A 12,785-nucleotide genomic window follows, 5' to 3' on the forward strand; every position below is an offset into this window, starting at 1 on the left:
AACTCTGAAGAATTAAATTCAGGTCCCCTTTCAAGCTCAGAAGGCTCTCCCACCAGGAGGTCTGTTTGCAAGGTTAGGATCTTAAAAGGAGGCACCGATCAGGAAGCTAGCCCTGTTCTGAATGTCATTTGAGTGGACACTTTGAAAGCAGGGAAGGTACAGCCATTGTTTCTAGGGAGGTGCACAGGAGGCCAGTGAAGGGTGGGGAAAAGATGTCCCCCCATCTTATTCTCTTGCTGTCCATGGGTCCAGTCACAACCTCTTTCGGTTTTTCTAGCTGAAGTGGAAGAGGGGATACGTCCATCACCCTATTCTGTTCTAGCTCTATCAACCTGTTTTAAGGGGGAGAAAAAGAGTCACATGCTTGGCAAAGCCCTTACGATCTTTCATGAACCAGTTAAACTACACCAAGCACCCAGCCATCACCAGAGAAGGGCTTGATACTTACCACCCAGGTAAGGACTAGCCATGAAACTTGTGGCCCCAAAGAATCACAAAGTCAGCTGATGGGGCCAGGAACGGTCACCTTGAGTTCAGAGAGACTCATGAACTGTTTCCTGAGAAAATGTAGCTTTGTCTGGGGAGCTAATCTCTTCTCTGAGACTGCATTTGTGATTGGTCGAGAAAGATTCATAGAGGCTTCACTCAGCAACCATGGAAACGGAGGCAGACTCAGAGCCAAGCATTAGGCAGACTTGAGGAATTCTGTCAAAGAGAGGGGTTATGGGAGCCAGGGGTGCCAAGGACACCACAAGAAAAACCCACAGAATCAACTACCTTGGGATCATAGGGGCTCAGAGAGACGGAACCAATACCAGAGAATTTGCACAGGACTGACCTAGGCCCTCTGCATATATGTTACAGCTGTGTAGCATAGCCTTCTTGTGGGACTCCCAGTATAGGTAGCGGAGGTCTGTCTCTGACTCAGTTGCCTGCTCTGGGGACCCTTTCCTCCTGCTGGGTTGCCTTGTCCAGCCTTGGCAGGAGAGGAGGTGCCTAGACTCATTGACACTTGATATGCCCTAGCTGGCTAATACACACGGGAGGACTGCACTTTACTGAAGAGAGAGGAAAAAGGAGTGGATGGGATGGTGAGGTTAAGGAGAGGGACTGGGAAGAGAGGAGGGAGGGAGGAGAAACTGGGATGGGGCTAGGAAAAAGCAACTCATTAAAAATTTAAATAAACAAGAATGGCCCCTGTGTAGTATCCTGCAGCTTCTTGCACGTCTCGTATCTTGGAGACGGCCATACCTCCTCGCTGTTTGCAAAGAGCTTTATAAAGTGGGCTTCTATCCTCACACATCAACTCCCAATAGGCAGTGCCTGAATCTGTTCGACTTTGCTCCAAATAGAAGTCCTAGAAGACCTTCGAGACACTTTGTAGCGATACCTTGAGACAAATTGTTCTGGGAGAGCTGGTATGTCAGGAGTCCCCAATCTGAAATGTTAGGGTTACTTCCAATGCTGCTTCCTTTACCCTCGAAGCCCCACACCTGGCTCTTCAAGCGTTTGTTTATTTTAGTGTATGAGCATTTTACCTGCACGTATGTATGTGTGCCTGTGGAAGTCAGAAGACGGCATCAGAACCCTTGGAATTGGGGTTACAGGTAGTTAGGAGCCACCCTGTGAGTGCCAGGAACTGAACCAGTGTTCTGGTGTCTTCTGCAAGAACAGCACAGATTCTTAATGTACCATCTCTCCAGCCCCATAACTTTAAAACAAAATGAATTCTGGGGCTTGAATTCAGGTCCTCAGGTGAATGGCAATCGCTTGACTGACTGAGCCATCTCTTCCGTTTATAGGTAAGAGTACTGAGGTGCAGGGACATGACAGACCACAGCCAGGGAGTCTCAGAACCCAGATTCAAACCAGCTCCACCATCTGGGAGACACTTCTTTAGCCTCCAACAGACCAGGGCTCAGAGGGTGGGGTTTGGGCAAGATCAGTAATTCTTTGCAATTAGGGTTACCTGTGTGTCCAAAGACTCTAGCCCATAATCAGACCTTTTGGGGGTATTTTCTATGAAGTACTTACCACCCAGCACCTGGAGCACCCAGCTCCACAGTGATGGTGGTGATGGCCGCCCATCTACCACATAGGCAGGATGATACAGAGAGAGAGCTGTGGGCTCAGAGAAAGATGTAATCCTTTTTCAGAGTCATGGGTCTCCACGGCTAAGTAGAAATCTCAACTTGAGCTGACTTTAGTGTGAAGTAGTGTATAAGGGTTCAAATTTTGAACAATCTTAAGGTGTGTTAGCGTCAGGCATGTCTGAATCCAGACACTCCATCAATGTCATGGATGTTTGTCAGGGGGTTTCTTAGATTCCATGAGCTGGTGACAGATGGCTCCAGAAGACAGCCTTCATCATTTCCTTCCCATATGCCAGTTCATCCTACCTCTCCTGCCTAGATCTTACTGGTTCCAGCAGCTTCCTGAAGCCAGGGGCTTCTGTGAACCACTGGGGTTCTCCAGCTCTGGCCTCAGGCCTGTGTAGGTAGTCATCTACTCTCCCCAAGCCATGCCTGCCTCACCCACAGGGACCCATCTCCCAAGTTAAGTCTGCTAGAAACAGCATCCCTACCTCACTGGGGCTCAACCAAGGTCCAGAGACCTGGCAGTTTCTGGTGGGCTTTAAGGTTCCGTTCCTAAGCCAGTTTCTGTGGGCTAGAGAATGGCTGACCCAAGCTGACTACTCTGAGGTGTACATAACACCCTTGCCTGTGTGAAGGAGGGGAGGTGACTTCCCGAAAGAAAATCTGTACACCTCCATTCACAGGACCCAAGATGCCCCAGCCACGTCCAGCTCTGCCCACGTGGTCCTGAGTGGCTAACTGATAACACTCAATACAGTGGTGACAGTGACACACACCCAGCTTCTTCCAGAGGTGTAAACAGGAGATGGCCAAGCATGCTGCAGAGTACAGTGGTCCCCTAGAGCCAACCTGTTGATTGCGTGACACCACCTACTGCGGCCATGGTTTTGGGTTGATATGTAGTCCCATGAACAAGGAGAGATGGAGACACAAGAAAGATGAGGGAGACCATGGGCAAACTCAATAACAGGTGGGGCTTCTTTGAGGCCAGCAAGGTCATATAACCCAGGGGTTTCGCTCCAAGAAAGAAAAATGTCAGACCGTCAGGGACTGCAGTCCTCAGAGACCTACTAACCTGACTGCCTTGTCCCCGGGCTCTGCTTGGCCAGCATTGCGTACCCTGGAAAGGGCTCTATAGCCTGAGTTCTAACTGATCCTAAAAACCTGGAGTCAGATATAGGGGTTAATGCTGAAAGATCAGAGAATCAGAGCAGCCGGCCACAGTTCTTACCTCTACTGAATCCTCAGGCCAAAGGGGTGACCCTGTCCCTACGAATCCTCAGACTGAATGCCTTGAGTTCCTGAGTCCTCCCACCTAATATTCCTCTCTCTGCCCAACCATAATCCTTCCTGTCTCTACCTCCCTAGTGTTGAGATTAAAGGCGTGTAACTCCCAAGTACTGGAATTATAGGTGTGAGCCATCACTGCATGACTCTGTTTCTCTTTTAGATTAGATCAATCTAGTGTAGCCCAGGGTGGCCTTGAAGTCACAGAGATCTTCCTGCCTCTGCCTCCCAAGTGCTGGAACTAAAGGTGTGTACCACCACCGCCTGGCCTCTATGGCTAACTAGTGGCTTAGCTCCACACTCTGATCTTCAGGCAAGCTTTATTTGTTAGATCACAAACAAAATATCGCCACAGGACTCCTTCCTGTAGGACTTCGAAGTACCCCCCACAGAAGCCGGTGGGTTCTTATCCCTGGACTTGCTGGAGGCGCTGTCACAACTCGATGGCCTCCAACAAACCAAAGCTTAGTTCAAGGTGAGAACAGGAGGCAAAGAGGACACAAACCAGCAATTCAGTCCAAGCCCAGACTGCCAACCATAGGACACAAGCCACCTGCATCCCTGGCGGACACTGACCCCTGGCGGACACTGACCCCTGGCGGACACTGACCCCTGGCGGACACTGACCCCTGGCGGACACTGCCAGGCCTAGGGCGTTCAGAGCATCATGGGCCTCCTTGGCTGGGTCCAGAGGGAGACAACCCAGATACCTTGAGTTCCTTCTGACGCTTCTTAGAGAACAGACATCCAGGAACTAATGATGTTTTTCAGCCCACATTTCCTTCAGCACAATGCCTCACCTTCCCTCTCTGTCACTCTACCCACCAAAACTACCCCTACAAGCTCCGACACCCATAACAGTTTAGTGTCATAGCAAGGACAGAGATTAGACAACTCTTCCTTGGTGTCCGAGGGTTTTAAGAAGCTGTAGCCTGATCAGGGTTGTGTGAACCTCCCTTCTGTCTATCTGGAGTGTGTCTCTGTCTCCAGACAGTCAGGGCAAACTGTGCAGCAGGAAGTTCTCCCCAGCACCATACGTCTGGATATTTTAGCCTCCTGGGAGTCTGCGTAGAACTTTCTAGAACTTTGGGGGTAAATCCATGCAGGCAGGACCCTCTGACTTTCACTGATGCATGTGCAGTTTTGTCTTCTCTGACAGAGATAAACTGCCTTTGGGGTGCCCAGGAAGTGCCAGGACCCACGCAGGCCTGGTGCCCCACATTTGTGTGCCTCTTCTCCTCCATTACCTTCCAACCAGGGAGTCAGAGTCAGCCAGACCCCCAGCCTGCGTGGATCCCGGAACCCCACACCAGGTGGGAATTGTTTAACTAGATTCCCGTGACTGGAAAATTCTGGTAATTGTGTAATAACAACAGCAACAGCGCTCAGCAATTACCCAGGGTTTTTCATCTTCAGGCCACTTTACCCACATTAACTAATTAAGTCTCCCAGCCTCCCTCGAAAGCAGGAAGGGCTGCCGGCCCAGCTCCTGCCAATGCACATGATCGCTTAATGAGAGCGGCCCTGCGATAGGGTGGGGGGCTCCCAGGGCAGCTGGCCTCTACCCCAAGGGGCACCTCCTAGCCCCTTCCTGCTCGTCCACCAAGCTCCCCAGACCCTGCAGGGCACTGACAGGAAGCCTGTTCCTCGTGTTGCAATGATAATCCTGGACTCAGCACATGATACAGGGCCTGATTCCCACGAAGGACAGTTGTCCACAGAGACCTGTTGTTCCCAGGGGTACCAGAACTTACTCTCTCCCTTCTTCCCAATCTTTGCCCCACTCCAAGTTACAGGGGCCCAAGTCTAATTCGTGCTCCATTATAGCTTTGGGACCTCCCTACAAACCCTGCCTGATGCAGACCGTGTTCTAACCACTGTGAGTACTAGATGCGGATACAGGGCCGCCTGAGGCCTAGCCCTACCCTGAGCTCACAGGCTGGTACGGGATTCACTAAACCCTGCCTCTTTTCTCACCAGCTCCTGGAGCCCAGAGGGCTCAGCTGGCCTCTGGCATCTGATGTTGCTCCTGGGCTGTGATAGTGACTGGGCTACAGCAGCCCTGGGCGCTAAGACTCAGAGCAGAGCCCCTCACTCACCGACCGTCGAGCCTCAGGGAGCACTGGTAGAGCGAAGGGGAGGAGATGGGGTGTTTAGCTGTGGTGCGCTAGAATCTCCATCCTTCAGACACACTCTCCATCCTGGGACTGGGTAGCAGTTGCTCAGCATCCTTGATGCCTGGAGGACTAAACCAGGCAAGCTCAGGCCTGAAGGCGAGACAGGCACAGAGCTGTCTTCAGAAGCTGTGTCTGGAGCAGGAGCAGCACAGTCTGCCCCCAGCACCCAGGGAGGCACAGCACAATCCCCCCAGCACCTGTGGGGGGAAGGCACAGCACAGTCCTACCCCCAGCACCCAGGGAGACAGTGCAATCCCCCTGCAGGTGCTGGGTGGGGGGCACAGCACAGTCCTACCCCCAGCATCTGGTGAGGGGGGGAGACGCAGCACAGTTCCCCCACCCCAGCACCCAGCACCACCCAGAGAGGGCCACAGAATGTAGCAATTATATGCTCTGCAGCAGGAGAGGGTCTCTTCTGGTTTGTGACAGGGAAGTGAGAACAGAAAAGGAGCCTGCATCCTCCAGGGACTGGCAGACCCAAGAGGGCACACGCAACAGGTGCTACATCCCTGGCCCTTCACTGGAACTGGAGATCTAGGGTTTTCTCCTGTCTTCTCAGCTGTAGTCCTGCGGCCTACTTGAACTCCATCCTACCAATGAGCCAGGCCTCTATGGGGACACGAAGGCTGGACCGCCCTGCTGGGTACCGGGAGAACCAGTTTCCTTTCCCCTGGGACCATCAGGCCCACTCCATTCCATTACTCCAAGGACAGAGGACAGCAGGCAGACTGCCAGCGGCAGCTATAGTATGGGCAGAGGGACATCTCTCTACCATGCAGCCTGGTGACACACCCGTCTCCGAGCTGCCCACTGCCGTCCTCCATCCATTCCCTGATAAATCCTGTCCCTCCGTCTGCCGGCTCCATGCTCCTGTTTTACGGGCTCCCACCCTGCTTGTTAATTCAGCACCCAGGTCCAGAAGGGAAAGCTGTGCCTCTTCAGATCGGGCTCGCAGGGTCGTCCAGATCTGCATAAATGGCGCTAATATGACAGATGCAATGGCAGAACAGACTCTTGGCACACACAATGCTGATTTACTCGCTCCGTCCCCTCCCCTGCAGCCATTGCCTCCTGGGTTCTCCCCGCCAGCCCCCCACGGCAAGCAGGGAGGTGTGCGGCACTATTACATGCTATTATGACTTTCCAGGTAATGTATACATTTTCACTATCACACAAGCTTTCTCCTTCATTTTTCATGAGAACTGGCATGAGATTAATGATGGAGCCGCGGAAGAAACGGAGCGCCATGCCAATCTGATTTATTGACCACTTAGTGTTGATGAAGCTGCAAACAAGAGTCAAACAGATGTTGCAGCTGCATTTTTCTTTATCAAAACCAACCGCTCTTTGCATTTTTAACCACTTCTTGCATCGCCATCCCCTCTTGCTCTACACAAAGGGGACCGGCTCTGAGCCTCCTTCCCAGAGAGGCAGAAGAGATGCAACCCAGGGAGCGGGGTCCTACCTGGCACCCAGGTAGCACTGGAAGTGACCAAGTTGAAGACCCGGGCTTCTTGTTCCTGGTGACTTGAGTCCTCTCAGTGGGTCTCTAGCTCACCCCTGCACCCATAACTCATCCTGGAACCTGTCAGACACCCTGGGCTGAGTATCGAGGTCTTCTGATTGGCTATGGCAGAGGCCTTCAATGTTGAGTGATGGTGGCAGGGAGGGGACCGCTTTCCTCCCTCCCAGGGAAGCAAAGGCTGTCGAATTACCCTGCCCCCGTCCTGATAGAGCAAGAGCTGTGACTGGGGAGATCAGCCATGTGATTCATGTGGGGCCCTGACCCCTGCCCCTTCACCTCTCAGAAACCAGAGGTGGCTTGCTTCACAGGGCTGAGCAGTTTGGTGCCCCTCAAGTCTCTGCTCATCCCATGGCTGTCCCCGGCTTGGGTGCCCCCTCCTCTCCTTTGCTCTTTCGCTCTGTTCGAGCTTTTCCCACGAGCCTCGGCTGAGGTCCAGTGCTCCAGGCCCACGTTTTGCTGTGTGCTAACCTCCCTCTCGAGGACTCTGCAAGGGAAGCTGGAGACTCCTAAGCTGATAGGGACCTTTCAGAGAAGAAAAAATAAAGACACAACACTTGTGGTCCCGTGCCCCCTAGCCAGCTGCTGGAGTGGCAGAGCATACAGAGCTGTAGGTTTGTGGCAGAGCCTCTTCATGCTCACGAGTTACAGGAGTGGTTGGTGAGCACCCCCCCCCCCCCCTTTGCACTTCTGGCCTCGGCCTGGCTGTGGGCACCACACAGTCCCATGAAGGCGGAGCTATGGACACTTCTGTGTTCACACCAGTTCCACTTCCATTTCTTCCAACCCTCCCCCCTTTGCCCACACCATCCCCATTGGCTTTCTAAACAGGAGCCCCGCCTCAGGGGAAGGGGTGGCATTGGCCACAGCAAGGGCCATAAGGAAAGGAAGAGTCGTGGAGATCACTCGGTGAACAGACAGCTGACCGCAAGCAGCCTCTATCGGGTCGGGGACCCTCTGGAGAGTCAGGCACACCAGACAAGGGGCTCAGGGGTCAGGGACAGAGGCAGCAGCTCTGAGTAAGAGAAAGGCCTCCTCCCAGACCTGCTGAACCCAGCTTCCTTTGGCAGTGCCCTTTTCCAGCAGGTACCCATTGCAAAGGACTTCTTGGTTAGGGGTGGACCCTGTGTCCACTCCCCCTTCTCTGTACCAGGATTTTGTCTGGTTTGAGCTTGTTCAGGGGCTGTGCCCCGTGTCACAGCCTCCGTGAGTTCACCTGTGTGCCAGCCCTGCTGTGTGTGGATGACACTGTTTTCCTAGGCGTCACCCACCAGCTTCAGCTCCTACAATCTTTCCACCTCCTCTTCCTCACTCACAGCCCTGTGCCTTGCAGGGAGGGGGCTGATAAAGACGTCCTGTTTAGGGCTGAGTGCTCCAAGATGCATGCTTTCTGGAGGTACGGTGCACATCAGCCAGCAACAGCAGCCTCGTGGGGGGGGGGGGGGATTGGGAGACAAGAGGTGGCTGGAGAGAAACACGTGGTGCTGGCTGCTGCACCAGAATGTATGTGTATATTTTAGTCTCAGGCCCAGGGGCCATCATAATGTTATCAGATCACACCTGATAATGTTAGTAGAATGGCTTGAGGAACAAGGAAGAGAGGAAGTGGGGATACCCAAGAGAAGAAGGGCTTCCTTCCCACACCCGTACTGTCAGGTTTGACGCCAGGCTTGAAGGCGAGTGGGCCGAGTGGAAGCCTCCAGCTGGCCGCAAAGGAAGCTGGCAGAGTTAACAGTGATGGAGGGGTGCGGAGGGAGGAGAAGGAGAGCTGCTCTTTCGGGTGAGGGTGGGGGCATGGTGGTGCCATTCTTCACTCAGCCTAGCCTGGAAGGAGCCAGGTGTGACCGTGCAGAGTTGTGCCTTGGCCACAAAGAGGCCAGAAGAGGAGCTGTGTGCAGGCTAGCAGGAGGCGGGTTCCAGTGAACAGAGTCCGGCTGGAGAGGGGACTGGGAATCCTTGGGGGCTTCAGGTTTGTGTCAGGATAAGGTCACCAAGCAGGGAGGGAGGGATGGAGAAAAGAGAGAGAACCAAAGACCCAGCACCATGCTCTCTACCTACCCCAAGGCATCTGTAAAAATGGGGACAGGCTAGGGCTCACAGGGGAAGCAAGGATTTTCCCACAGGCGACCTGTCTGCTACTCTGCTCACCCTCCCTCTCAAGAAGGGCTTCAGGCTTTGTTCTGGTTTAGTTGGGTTTGGGTGGCCACTGAGAACATCAGGGCTTTGGGCCATCCACATGCTCTTTGGTTTCATTCAGAGACCAGGCAGGATTCCCACCCACAGCCCCAGTGAGAGGGATGGGCCCTGGGCCCTGCTTCCATTTATAGCTGAGATGCTACAAGCACCAGGAGTCAGGAAACTCGAGTCTGTGGTTCTTTCCAGACTGTAGAACCTCGGGCTGGCTCAACCTTGGCTCCACCCCTTGGCTTCCCCAGCACAGTCACAGACCACGCCATGGGGATCCCCCCACACCAGCGTTCAAAGCCCTATCAGAATTCCAAGATATCCAGGGCTCAGCTTCAAAGTGATTTCCCTTTAAGGAGCAGCCTCTAGCTTCGTGGAAATCCCAGCGCTGTCCTTCCACCCCAGCCCACATCACAGCTGGCAAGAGCAGTGGGCTGCTCTCACATTGAAATGAGCATTCCACGAAACTGATGCATTGGAACACTAAGGAGAATTTATTATTCTGCCAAGAACACCCCATAAAGTGTATGGCTAATGAATAAAGCCACAGTGTTGCCAAGAAGAGGTGTGTGCCCCCAAATTGTGGAAAAAAAAAACAAAAAACAAAAAAAACACTGAAAATACTTTGTCTTAAACTGGCCCAAGCCAATAAGTGGAAACTTAACACTCCCCTACGGATCCCCAGTACTGGCTCCCTGGGGTGGAATCTGGGACCCAGCACTACCCCTCTCCCTTTTCCAAACCCAAGCCAAGCTCCTTAGCCTCCAGGGGCTGGGCATCCTGGTAATTGCATCAAAGAAATACAGAAAAGCGGGCTGACAAAAGGCCCTGGGGCAGGCATGTACCACTGAAGGGAGCTGATCTAAAACCCTCGAGTTGGTGGTCAGGACGTGAGTCTGCCGGCTGCTGGGTCTGTGGATCTATGAAGTAGAATGTGGATAACACTCAGAGTGAAAACGCGGGGTTGGCGGTGGCATGGGGACTCCTGCCTGTGAGTCAGCCCTCAGGAGACTGAGATAGGGAGGTTGCTGTGACTCTGAGGCCAACATAGGTTAGATAAGTGAACCAGCTTGAGCTATAGTGTGAGACCCTGCTTCAAAGATGGATGGATGATAGACAGACAGACAGACAGATGAATAGACAGATGACGATCGATGGATGGATGGATGGATGGATGGATGGATGGATGGATGGATGGATGGATGGTACATACATACATATATACATACCATCAATAGATTGATAGATACATAGATGGATATAAAAATGTGTCCATATTCAAAATTGCTTCCTACCCTTCCTAAGCCTGACTTCAGCAGACCTCGAGTCTGGAGAAAAGGGAAAAGTCAAAGTCATAATTTGACCTGTTTTCATTTCTCTAAACCTGAAATGAGTCTGCTATTGCCAGGGCATTATAATATCCCAGGACCTTGTACTGAGTAGAGACACCCACACCCACACATGAGAACAACCAATCAACTAGTCCGCTGATCTGTCCATCAAATCACCATGCCTTGGGAAACCGAGAGTTGAAGGACTAGGGAAGTCCTGGAAAAGGAGGGCATCCTAGACCTGCTGGGAAGGAACGGGTGGAGGCTGGCTGCAGAGAGGGTGGCAGGCAAGTCTCAGGGAACTTTCTAGGCGCCTCATGCAGGAACTCCGGGCTGCAGGTTAGGGTGAACAGACTTCACACACAAAGACTGCATCTCCCCCTGGGTGGTTTGCAGCCTGCCTCGGGCACCCAGACTGTGCTCAGTGGGCCTTGGGGACAGGAAAGAGCCAGAGATTTTCATCTCCCAGGCTCTTGGCATCCCAGCTCCCTCCTGCAGAGCCAAGCTCCCTCCAGGGACCGGATCAGAGGAAGCCCCAGGCAGCTAGCTGATTCCTGCTGACCTTTGATCCTTCCTCTTATCTTTCCTCTTCTTACTCAGCAGCTGGCCCTGTTGCCAGTCAGACCCAGGCTCCAGCATGAACCCTCAGTCAAGTCCTGGCTTGGGGGTTGGGGCAGAACTGGAGGCTAGGATTCCAGAGAGTCACCCTTCAGACACCCCGTCCATTTGGTGGGCATGGCAGACGCACACTGCCCACCTCCCGTCGGGCATATTGCAAGAATAAAGGGAAATGGGGAGTAGGAGAGCAGTCAGGCTGAACAAAAAGCAACCACCAGATGTCTTGGCAGGACCCGAGTTTGAAGTCAGAGCCCTGGCTTCCAGCCCAGGTGGGTCCCTCGCCAGGCACAGAGCTCTGGGCAAGTGACGTCACAGAGTTCCCCTCTCCAGAGGGAGGGTGCCCTGCCCTGGCCTGCCCGCCTCTCTGGCTAGCATGGATACCAAATGAGATAATGACTGTGAAAAAACCCTAAAAAGAATGGATCGGCCCACAGTGGCAGGGATTATCTTTATTATTAAGGAGAGCGATTTCCACAATCCAGAAAAGCTGCCATTAACAAGAAGGGTCCTGTTCATGTTGATTTAATTTCCTGGTTAACTGAGCGTTGGCAGGGAAAAAAAAGAAACATGTTTCAACCCTTATTGGAAATCTTTTTAAATTATGCCAGTTTGCTTTCTGACGCTGGTCATGGTATAGTCTTGAGTCTTTATTTATTAATGAGCTGATTGATTCATATTTTCATTTATTACTCTTGCTCTGAATGTAACCCAAACAGCAGCCATGGACTCGGCCTCCCTCTGCCGGGGACCTTGTCCATTCCTGGAACTTGAGTTTGGGAGAACCAGAAGCAAACACGGAGAGAGCCTATCATGTGGTCTTCCAGGGTCTCTTCGGCCTTTTGATGTTTCCTTAGAAACAAAGGAGTTTCTGCAAAAGACAGTGGCTTGAGAGGGTGGCAGGGTTGAGCAAGTTTGTCCAGGAACATCCGTGAAGAGGAGTGCTCGGTTTGGATTGGAAAGCTGATGGATGGTTGTTTGCTTGTGACATGGTCTTTTGTAGCCCAGGCTGGACTTGAACTTGCTATGTAGCCAGCTATATATGACCTGCATCTGGTCCTACTGCTTCACCTCCTGCCCAGTATTGACATCACAGCTGTTCAACACCACACCTGACTTGCCATAGTTGTTCTTAACTCGTTCATGAGGCCTGGCGTGGCCAAATAGACAGCCTCTCTCTCCTTCAAGACAGGGGGAAAAGACCATCTGAAGGCCTTGGAGTCCGAGCTACGGGTGGCCAAAAGGGGTGCCTGTGTTCCTGGGTTGAATCTGGTGGGGAAAGGCTGACCACTTAAATAGGACCCTCTGGAAGCAAATGTCCTTGAGTCTTTGGGCTAGCAGCCCTTTCTGTTCTTAAGCTCTAAAGTGGACTGAAGAAGTGTCTGAGATTCCCAGGGACGGTTGTCTGCTGGGTGAGGTACAGTGTGACAGGGGCTGTATGCTGTTTATACAGGGGACAGTCCCAGGCTGCAGGCAGATCTAAGGGTCTGGTGGCTGCTTTTCCCTTGGGTGCCTACATTAGTGACCTCAATGATTGTGACCCAGAAACGTTCACTAAGCAGCAAGGGTGAGA

At 52.6% G+C, this 12,785-nt stretch overlaps 1 protein-coding gene across 10 annotated transcripts in view; it reads left to right on the forward strand.

The window, feature by feature from the left end:
• Camta1 (calmodulin binding transcription activator 1) overlaps positions 1-12,785 on the forward strand; it is an 820,478-nt gene that overhangs the window by 707,249 nt on the left and 100,444 nt on the right. The gene's annotated exons all lie outside the window — the stretch shown is intronic.

The sequence above is a fragment of the Chionomys nivalis genome, chromosome 11 (assembly GCF_950005125.1).
Source record: "Chionomys nivalis chromosome 11, mChiNiv1.1, whole genome shotgun sequence".
Lineage (NCBI taxonomy): Eukaryota > Metazoa > Chordata > Mammalia > Rodentia > Cricetidae > Chionomys > Chionomys nivalis.